This window comes from Drosophila subpulchrella, unplaced genomic scaffold, assembly GCF_014743375.2.
Source record: "Drosophila subpulchrella strain 33 F10 #4 breed RU33 unplaced genomic scaffold, RU_Dsub_v1.1 Primary Assembly Seq142, whole genome shotgun sequence".
NCBI classification, from domain to species: domain Eukaryota; kingdom Metazoa; phylum Arthropoda; class Insecta; order Diptera; family Drosophilidae; genus Drosophila; species Drosophila subpulchrella.
In genome coordinates this window covers 52,423-64,190 of record NW_023665483.1, presented here as the reverse complement: position 1 = coordinate 64,190, position 11,768 = coordinate 52,423, and the positions used below count along the sequence as shown (strand labels likewise).

Sequence of the window (11,768 nt, the reverse complement as noted above, 5' to 3'; positions counted from 1 at the left end):
GCATATGAATTTGTCAATACTATATAGAACGCCAAGCATATCCATATAAACTATGGATATGCATAGAAAATCCATACAAAAGTAAAAAAAAATTATGTATAGAAAAAAATATACATATATTTATATAAGTGAATCGTATGGATATGGCTTATAGGTATAATACCTATAAGGCATAATAATGTATAACAAGTAAATATACATTGAAATGTGAATGCATTGTATGGATATGGCATATAAATGCCATATATATAGAAATAAATTGTATATCAATGATATAACAATTATAAACCTAGTGAGGGGCGGCACTAGTGAATGAATCGTATGGATATGGCTTATAGGTATAATACCTATAAGGCATAATAATGTATAATATAATAAATATACATTAAGATATGAATGGATTGTATAAATATGGCATAGAAATGCCATATACATAAGAATAAATGGTAGAATTTACCCATATATCACTGAAACACGATATATAAACCTAGTGATAGCTGGCACTAGTACTGTAAACAGGCACGCAATAGTGCGTGGGGTAAAAAACTACTATAGGGAGGTGGTCGTTGGCGGGCCCCTCCTCGTATTGGTCAAAACTTATGTTATGCATATGAATTTGTCAATACTATATAGAACGCCAAGCATATCCATATAAACTATGGATATGCATAGAAATCCATACAAAAATAAAAAAAAATTATGTATAGAAAAATATACATATATTTATATAAGTGAATCGTATGGATATGGCTTATAGGTATAATACCTATAAGGCATAATAATGTATAACAAGTAAATATACATTGAAATGTGAATGCATTGTATGGATATGGCATATAAATGCCATATATATAGAAATAAATTGTATATCAATGATATAACAATTATAAACCTAGTGAGGGGCGGCACTAGTGAATGAATCGTATGGATATGGCTTATAGGTATAATACCTATAAGGCATAATAATGTATAATATAATAAATATACATTAAGATATGAATGGATTGTATAAATATGGCATAGAAATGCCATATACATAAGAATAAATGGTAGAATTTACCCATATATCACTGAAACATGATATATAAACCTAGTGATAGCTGGCACTAGTACTGTAAACAGGCACGCAGTAGTGCGTGGGGTAAAAAACTACTATAGGGAGGTGGTCGTTGGCGGGCCCCTCCTCGTATTGGTCAAAACTTATGTTATGCGTAAACATATGATTTTGTCAATACTATAAAGAAAACTTGTTTTGTACATACAAAACTAAATGAATTATATGGATATTGAAAAATAAATGGCATTATATCCATATAATGAAAATATACTTGTATTCTCTTATTATAAGAGAGAATACCGTATAGTTGGTTGGCAAAGACAATTGAAAATACCCGAATTGCAGATGATGGGTTCAAAAACTACTATAGGGTGGTGTAGCAAATAATATGAAGATGATATATCCATATAATGGATATACACTAGTATTCTCTTATTATAATAGAGAATACCATATAAATGGTTGGCAAAGACAATTGAAAATACCCGAATTGAAGTTGACGGGTTCAAAAACTATTATAGGGTGATGTAGCAAATAAAATAATGAAGATATATCCATATAATGGAATTATATGTGTATTCTCTTATTATATGAGAGAGTACCAAACGGTTGATTGGCAAAGACAATTGAAAATACCCGAATTAAAGATATTGGGTCCAAAAACTACTATAGGATGGTCAATGGGCCGGCCATCTACTATTGACGTGACAAAATACTGTCTGTCGGTAGAGAAGATATTAATCCGTCAAATTTGTTTCTTTATTCATTTATGAATATGAGACTTGGCTCCACGGTTAATATTTTAAGCCCAAAGATAATAATGTTGAAACAAAGGCCAAGGTTTCTATTATACATAGAATAACAAATTGTTTCCGAACTTTATCGTTAATCCAAATAAATAATTACAATTGAGGCAGGCTAATAATGATATATATTTTGTATTGATAATCTTGATATATATGTATATTGGTCTGCCATTATCACATACTGAGTTATGTGATAATTCCCTGCGGGGATAAATTAAAAGAGGTGTCCCTATATTAAAAGAAAATAATATATATATATATTATTTTTTCTAACGTACATATCATATATGCGCTCGGTTTTATATTATATATTACCAAAGAGTCTTATATGAATATATACAGATAAATTTTAAATTTATCATCAAAATACAAATGATTTAATTCAATATTTTATATTGGTTAAACAAAAATTGTACATGTGTGGATACAATAATGACGTATGTCGAACAAAAAAGATATTTTAGAATGAAATATGCAAATATAAAGAAAATTATTACGTATTACGAAAAAAAATATTGTGTTTTTAACATCAATAATTAAAAAACTTGTTATTATTAGTGGCGGAACAAGTATATATTGTGAAAACAACAAACGTATACGAATGCTATATAAAAATGGCCGTATTCGATAGAAAACAATCTATAAAATTTATATTGCTAATTTCTATTCAAAAATATGAATGAAATATGAATAAAAACATTATTCTGGTTGATCCTGCCAGTAGTTATATGCTTGTCTCAAAGATTAAGCCATGCATGTCTAAGTACACACGAATTAAAAGTGAAACCGCAAAAGGCTCATTATATCAGTTATGGTTCCTTAGATCGTTAACAGTTACTTGGATAACTGTGGTAATTCTAGAGCTAATACATGCAATTAAAACATGAACCTTATGGGACATGTGCTTTTATTAGGCTAAAACCAAGCGATCGCAAGATCGTTATATTGGTTGAACTCTAGATAACATGCAGATCGTATGGTCTTGTACCGACGACAGATCTTTCAAATGTCTGCCCTATCAACTTTTGATGGTAGTATCTAGGACTACCATGGTTGCAACGGGTAACGGGGAATCAGGGTTCGATTCCGGAGAGGGAGCCTGAGAAACGGCTACCACATCTAAGGAAGGCAGCAGGCGCGTAAATTACCCACTCCCAGCTCGGGGAGGTAGTGACGAAAAATAACAATACAGGACTCATATCCGAGGCCCTGTAATTGGAATGAGTACACTTTAAATCCTTTAACAAGGACCAATTGGAGGGCAAGTCTGGTGCCAGCAGCCGCGGTAATTCCAGCTCCAATAGCGTATATTAAAGTTGTTGCGGTTAAAACGTTCGTAGTTGAACTTGTGCTTCATACGGGTAGTACAACTTACAATTGTGGTTAGTACTATACCTTTATGTATGTAAGCGTATTACCGGTGGAGTTCTTACATGTGCTTAGATACTTGTATTTTTTCATATGTTCCTCCTATTTAAAAACCTGCATTAGTGCTCTTAAACGAGTGTTATTGTGGGCCGGTACAATTACTTTGAACAAATTAGAGTGCTTAAAGCAGGCTTCAAATGCCTGAATATTCTGTGCATGGGATAATGAAATAAGACCTCTGTTCTGCTTTCATTGGTTTTCAGATCAAGAGGTAATGATTAATAGAAGCAGTTTGGGGGCATTAGTATTACGACGCGAGAGGTGAAATTCTTGGACCGTCGTAAGACTAACTTAAGCGAAAGCATTTGCCAAAGATGTTTTCATTAATCAAGAACGAAAGTTAGAGGTTCGAAGGCGATCAGATACCGCCCTAGTTCTAACCATAAACGATGCCAGCTAGCAATTGGGTGTAGCTACTTTTATGGCTCTCTCAGTCGCTTCCCGGGAAACCAAAGCTTTTGGGCTCCGGGGGAAGTATGGTTGCAAAGCTGAAACTTAAAGGAATTGACGGAAGGGCACCACCAGGAGTGGAGCCTGCGGCTTAATTTGACTCAACACGGGAAAACTTACCAGGTCCGAACATAAGTGTGTAAGACAGATTGATAGCTCTTTCTCGAATCTATGGGTGGTGGTGCATGGCCGTTCTTAGTTCGTGGAGTGATTTGTCTGGTTAATTCCGATAACGAACGAGACTCAAATATATTAAATAGATATCTTCAGGATTATGGTGTTGAAGCTTATATAGCCTTCATTCATGGTGGCAGTAAAATGTTTATTGTGTTTGAATGTGTTTATATAAGTGGAGCCGTACCTGTTGGTTTGTCCCATTATAAGGACACTAGCTTCTTAAATGGACAAATTGCGTCTAGCAATAATGAGATTGAGCAATAACAGGTCTGTGATGCCCTTAGATGTCCTGGGCTGCACGCGCGCTACAATGAAAGTATCAACGTGTATTTCCTAGACCGAGAGGTCCGGGTAAACCGCTGAACCACTTTCATGCTTGGGATTGTGAACTGAAACTGTTCACATGAACTTGGAATTCCCAGTAAGTGTGAGTCATTAACTCGCATTGATTACGTCCCTGCCCTTTGTACACACCGCCCGTCGCTACTACCGATTGAATTATTTAGTGAGGTCTCCGGACGTGATCACTGTGACGCCTTGTGTGTTACGGTTGTTTCGCAAAAGTTGACCGAACTTGATTATTTAGAGGAAGTAAAAGTCGTAACAAGGTTTCCGTAGGTGAACCTGCGGAAGGATCATTATTGTTTAATATCCTTACCGTTAATAAAAAAATTTGTTTTTATTATAATAATATAATATATTATAGTAATACAAATAAAATATAAATTGCCAAAAATATGATCTTTTATAGATCAAATATAAAATTTCGAACAAGCAAATCGAAATAATAATTGTAATAATAAATATATTATTGCATTAAATAAGAGATAAATAAATAAGCAAAAGCAAACAAATAACAAATTCGAACAAGCAAATCGAAATTATTAAATTTATTTAATATTATTATTATATTGTATATTAAATGCAATTAATTAATAAAACACTGTGTGTATATGGACCATAATATACACGCGTTGCGATATGTATTGTTCATCTCAGTTATGCGCATACATTGGATAATGCAACAACCTAAAATGTACAATGTTGTACCTGATTATTACAGGTTAATGTTTTATATAAATTTCAATATATATCGCTAAAAAAAAGTATTAATACCGTAAATGCCATTTAAAAAATACTTGATATATTATTGGTTATATGAAACTAAGACATTTCGCAGCATTCGTTTTAGGTATAAAAATCAATTTATTGAAGGAATTGATATATGCCAGTAAAATGGTGTATTTTTAATTTCTTTCAATAAAAACATATATGACAAAATTACCAAACCAATATATAAAACTCTAAGCGGTGGATCACTCGGCTCATGGGTCGATGAAGAACGCAGCAAACTGTGCGTCATCGTGTGAACTGCAGGACACATGAACATCGACATTTTGAACGCATATCGCAGTCCATGCTGTTATGTACTTTAATTAATTTTATAGTGCTGCTTGGACTACATATGGTTGAGGGTTGTAAGACTATGCTAATTAAGTTGTTTATATAAATTTTATAATGAAATTTTATAAGCATATGGTATATTATTGGATAATAATAATTTAATTATTATATTATTCATAATATTAACAAATATATGAAAAACATTATCTCACATTAGTAAATAATTTGAATGTGAAAAACGAAGAGAAATATTTTCTTTTTCAATCAAATAATACTGAGAAATGTCTAGCATAAAAAATTTATCTAGAATTGTCTCTTATTAAAGATTAGTAAATAGAAAGCCGTTGACAATATTATTATTCTTCGTTGATTCGTTAGACCAAACAAATGCCATACAAATATATAAAATATATAACGAATTTAATAAAATGTTTTATCATTATATATAAAGAATTAATTGCAAAAAAAGTTATACACAACCTCAACTCATATGGGACTACCCCCTGAATTTAAGCATATTAATTAGGGGAGGAAAAGAAACTAACCAGGATTTTCTTAGTAGCGGCGAGCGAAAAGAAATCAGTTCAGCACTAAGTCACTTTGTCTATATGGCAAATGTGAGATGCAGTGTATGGAGCGTCAATATTCTAGTATGAGAAATTAACGATTTAAGTCCTTCTTAAATGAGGCCATTTACCCATAGAGGGTGCCAGGCCCGTATAACGTTAATGATTACTAGATGATGTTTCCAAAGAGTCGTGTTGCTTGATAGTGCAGCACTAAGTGGGTGGTAAACTCCATCTAAAACTAAATATAACCATGAGACCGATAGTAAACAAGTACCGTGAGGGAAAGTTGAAAAGAACTCTGAATAGAGAGTTAAACAGTACGTGAAACTGCTTAGAGGTTAAGCCCGATGAACCTGAATATCCGTTATGGAAAATTCATCATTAAAATTGTAATATTTAAACAATATTATGATAATAGTGTGCATTTTTTCCATATAAGGACATTGTAATCTATTAGCATACAAAATTTATCATAAAATATAACTTATAGTTTATTCAAATTAATTTGCTTGCATTTTAACACAGAATAAATGTTATTAATTTGATAAAGTGCTGATAGATTTATATGAATACAGTGCGTTAATTTTTCGGAATTATATAATGGCATAATTATCATTGATTTTTGTGTTTATTATATGCACTTGTATGATTAACAATGCGAAAGATTCAGGATACCTTCGGGACCCGTCTTGAAACACGGACCAAGGAGTCTAACATATGTGCAAGTTATTGGGATATAAACCTAATAGCGTAATTAACTTGACTAATAATGGGATTAGTTTTTTAACTATTTATAGCTAATTAACACAATCCCGGGGCGTTCTATATAGTTATGTATAATGATATTTATATTATTTATGCCTCTAACTGGAACGTACCTTGAGCATATATGCTGTGACCCGAAAGATGGTGAACTATACTTGATCAGGTTGAAGTCAGGGGAAACCCTGATGGAAGACCGAAACAGTTCTGACGTGCAAATCGATTGTCAGAATTGAGTATAGGGGCGAAAGACCAATCGAACCATCTAGTAGCTGGTTCCTTCCGAAGTTTCCCTCAGGATAGCTGGTGCATTTTAATGTTATATAAAATAATCTTATCTGGTAAAGCGAATGATTAGAGGCCTTAGGGTCGAAACGATCTTAACCTATTCTCAAACTTTAAATGGGTAAGAACCTTAACTTTCTTGATATGAAGTTCAAGGTTATGATATAATGTGCCCAGTGGGCCACTTTTGGTAAGCAGAACTGGCGCTGTGGGATGAACCAAACGTAATGTTACGGTGCCCAAATTAACAACTCATGCAGATACCATGAAAGGCGTTGGTTGCTTAAAACAGCAGGACGGTGATCATGGAAGTCGAAATCCGCTAAGGAGTGTGTAACAACTCACCTGCCGAAGCAACTAGCCCTTAAAATGGATGGCGCTTAAGTTGTATACCTATACATTACCGCTAAAGTAGATGATTTATATTACTTGTGATATAAATTTTGAAACTTTAGTGAGTAGGAAGGTACAATGGTATGCGTAGAAGTGTTTGGCGTAAGCCTGCATGGAGCTGCCATTGGTACAGATCTTGGTGGTAGTAGCAAATAATCGAATGAGACCTTGGAGGACTGAAGTGGAGAAGGGTTTCGTGTGAACAGTGGTTGATCACGAGTTAGTCGGTCCTAAGTTCAAGGCGAAAGCCGAAAATTTTCAAGTAAAACACAAATGCCATACAAATATAATTATATTATATAAATCAAGCTAATTAATATACTTGAATAATTTTGAACGAAAGGGAATACGGTTCCAATTCCGTAACCTGTTGAGTATCCGTTTGTTATTAAATATGGGCCTCGTGCTCATCCTGGCAACAGGAACGACCATAAAGAAGCCGTCGAGAGATATCGGAAGAGTTTTCTTTTCTGTTTTATAGCCGTACTACCATGGAAGTCTTTCGCAGAGAGATATGGTAGATGGGCTAGAAGAGCATGACATATACTGTTGTGTCGATATTTTCTCCTCGGACCTTGAAAATTTATGGTGGGGACACGCAAACTTCTCAACAGGCCGTACCAATATCCGCAGCTGGTCTCCAAGGTGAAGAGTCTCTAGTCGATAGAATAATGTAGGTAAGGGAAGTCGGCAAATTAGATCCGTAACTTCGGGATAAGGATTGGCTCTGAAGATTGAGATAGTCGGGCTTGATTGGGAAACAATAACATGGTTTATGTGCTCGTTCTGGGTAAATAGAGTGTCTGGCATTTATGTTGGTCACTTGTTCCCCGGATAGTTTAGTTACGTAGCCAATTGTGGAACTTTCTTGCTAAAATTTTTAAGAATACTAATTGGGTTAAACCAATTAGTTCTTATTAATTATAACGATTATCAATTAACAATCAATTCAGAACTGGCACGGACTTGGGGAATCCGACTGTCTAATTAAAACAAAGCATTGTGATGGCCCTAGCGGGTGTTGACACAATGTGATTTCTGCCCAGTGCTCTGAATGTCAAAGTGAAGAAATTCAAGTAAGCGCGGGTCAACGGCGGGAGTAACTATGACTCTCTTAAGGTAGCCAAATGCCTCGTCATCTAATTAGTGACGCGCATGAATGGATTAACGAGATTCCTACTGTCCCTATCTACTATCTAGCGAAACCACAGCCAAGGGAACGGGCTTGGAATAATTAGCGGGGAAAGAAGACCCTTTTGAGCTTGACTCTAATCTGGCAGTGTAAGGAGACATAAGAGGTGTAGAATAAGTGGGAGATATTAGACTTCGGTTTGGTATCGCCAATGAAATACCACTACTCTTATTGTTTCCTTACTTACTTGATTAAATGGAACGTGTATCATTTCCTAGCCATTATACGGATATATTTATTATATCTTATGGTATTGGGTTTTGATGCAAGCTTCTTGATCAAAGTATCACGAGTTTGTTATATAATCGCAAACAAATTCTTTAATAAAACGGTGCATTTATGTATTTTTGATTTGAAAATTTGGTATAACTCCAATTACTCAGGTATGATCCAATTCAAGGACATTGCCAGGTAGGGAGTTTGACTGGGGCGGTACATCTCTCAAATAATAACGGAGGTGTCCCAAGGCCAGCTCAGTGCGGACAGAAACCACACATAGAGCAAAAGGGCAAATGCTGACTTGATCTCGGTGTTCAGTACACACAGGGACAGCAAAAGCTCGGCCTATCGATCCTTTTGGTTTAAAGAGTTTTTAACAAGAGGTGTCAGAAAAGTTACCATAGGGATAACTGGCTTGTGGCGGCCAAGCGTTCATAGCGACGTCGCTTTTTGATCCTTCGATGTCGGCTCTTCCTATCATTGTGAAGCAAAATTCACCAAGCGTTGGATTGTTCACCCATGCAAGGGAACGTGAGCTGGGTTTAGACCGTCGTGAGACAGGTTAGTTTTACCCTACTAATGACAAAACGTTGTTGCGACAGCATTCCTGCGTAGTACGAGAGGAACCGCAGGTACGGACCAATGGCACAATACTTGTTCGAGCGAACAGTGGTATGACGCTACGTCCGTTGGATTATGCCTGAACGCCTCTAAGGTCGTATCCGTGCTGGACTGCAATGATAAATAAGGGGCAATTTGCATTGTATGGCTTCTAAACCATTTAAAGTTTATAATTTACTTTATAAACGACAATGGATGTGATGCCAATGTAATTTGTAACATAGTAAATTGGGAGGATCTTTGATCACCTGATGCCGCGCTAGTTACATATAAAAGCATTATTTAATACAATGACAAAGCCTAGAATCAATTGTAAACGACTTTTGTAACAGGCAAGGTGTTGTAAGTGGTTGAGCAGCTGCCATACTGCGATCCACTGAAGCTTATCCTTTGCTTGATGATTCGATAATAAAGATGTTGCAAGCGGGCATAATCATTATGCTTGCTTGCAGCATCGCACGCCACTTTGTTTGTGGTGTGTAAGGTAGGGAAGAAGAAATATAAAAGACCTAAATTGGAAACATCAATATATAAGTAAATATTGAACAAACAAAATGTATCGTCATCTTATTAGTGACGCGATGATAAAGTGGCAAACATATTCCATGTATAAATATTCCTATGGTATTAAAATTCAAGTAAAGAGGACATATATAAAAGTTTGTATATATGGTTCATTCAATGGTAGCAGCGGTTGGTTGGTTGGTGTCTGCTCCTCTTATTGTTCAAAACTTATGTTATGGTAGCAAGTCTATATCGTCATATTATTAGTGACGCGAAAAAGTAGTGGCAAAACATATTCCATGTATAAATAAATATTCCTATGGTATTGAAATTCAAGTAAAGAGGCCATTCAAGTAAAGAGGACTTATATAAATATAAGTATATATAATGGTAGCAGCGCGGTTGGTTGGTTGGTGTGTCTGCTCCTCTTATTGTTCAAAACTTATGTTATGGTAGCAAGACTGTATCGTCATATTATTAGTGACGCGAAAAAGTAGTGGCAAAACATATTCCATGTATAAATATTCCTATGGTATTGAAATTCAACTAAAGAGGACATATAAAATTACTATCAATGGTAGCAGTGGTTGGTTGGTTGGTGGTTGGTTGGCGGCTGCTCCTATTATTGTTCAAGACTTATGTTATGGTAGCAAGTCTGTATCGTCATATTAATTATTAGTGACGCGAAAAAGTAGTGGAAATCATATTCCATGTATAAATAGATTCCTATGGTAATGAAATTTTCAAGTAAAGAGAGGACCATTCAAGTAAGAGGACATATAAAAAGTAAGTATATGTTCCTCCAATGGTAGCAGTGGTTGGTTGGTTGGCGGCTGATCCTCTTATTGTTCAAAACTTATTTTATCAATATGAGTTTGGCAATACAATAAAGAAGACCAATCTAATCCATATAAAACTAAATGTATTATATGGATATGCTTAGGAAACCCATATATTCATAAAAAAAAATTATGTATAGAAAATTATACATATATCTTTTATATAAATGAATCGTATGGATATCGCCTTATGGTAGGTATAATAACTTTTTAAGGCATAATAATGTATAATATAGAAAATATACATTGAAATATAAATGCATTTTTATAGATATGGCGGCATATAAGTGCCATATACACAAGAATAAATAATAGAATTTACCAATATATAATTAAAATGAGATATATAAACCTAGTGAGGGGCTGCACTAGTATATGAATCGTATGGATATGGCTTATAGGTATAATACCTATAAGGCATAATAATGTATAATATAATAAATATAAATTAAGATATGAATGAATTATATAAATATGGCATAGAAATGCCATATACATACATAAGAATAAATGGTAGAATTTACCCATATATCACTGAAACACGATATATAAACCTAATGATAGCTGGCACTAGTACTGTAAACATGCACGCAATAGTGCGTGGGGTAAAAAACTACTATAGGGAGGTGGTCGTTGGCGGGCCCCTCCTCGTATTGGTCAAAACTTATGTTATGCATATGAATTTGTCAATACTATATAGAACGCCAAGCATATCCATATAAACTATGGATATGCATAGAAATCCATACAAAAGTAAAAAAAAATTATGTATAGAAAAATATACATATATTTATATAAGTGAATCGTATGGATATGGCTTATAGGTATAATACCTATAAGGCATAATAATGTATAACAAGTAAATATACATTGAAATGTGAATGCATTGTATGGATATGGCATATAAATGCCATATATATAGAAATAAATTGTATATCAATGATATAACAATTATAAACCTAGTGAGGGGCGGCACTAGTGAATGAATCGTATGGATATGGCTTATAGGTATAATACCTATAAGGCATAATAATGTATAATATAATAAATATACATTAAGAT

General features: G+C 34.3%; 3 non-coding genes across 3 annotated transcripts; all 3 read left to right on the top strand.

Annotated features, from left to right (window-relative positions):
* The first annotated feature begins 2,564 nt into the window (after positions 1 to 2,564).
* LOC119558829 lies at positions 2,565 to 4,559 on the top strand. Its single transcript, XR_005220457.1, has one exon. It is a non-coding gene; the product is annotated as a small subunit ribosomal RNA (ribosomal RNA).
* A 659-nt stretch (positions 4,560 to 5,218) lies between these two features.
* On the top strand, positions 5,219 to 5,397 carry LOC119558841. The gene has a single exon (XR_005220466.1). It is a non-coding gene; the product is annotated as a 5.8S ribosomal RNA (ribosomal RNA).
* Positions 5,398 to 5,798: 401 nt separating this feature from the next.
* LOC119558835 lies at positions 5,799 to 9,769 on the top strand. The gene has a single exon (XR_005220461.1). It is a non-coding gene; the product is annotated as a large subunit ribosomal RNA (ribosomal RNA).
* Positions 9,770 to 11,768: the final 1,999 nt, after the last annotated feature.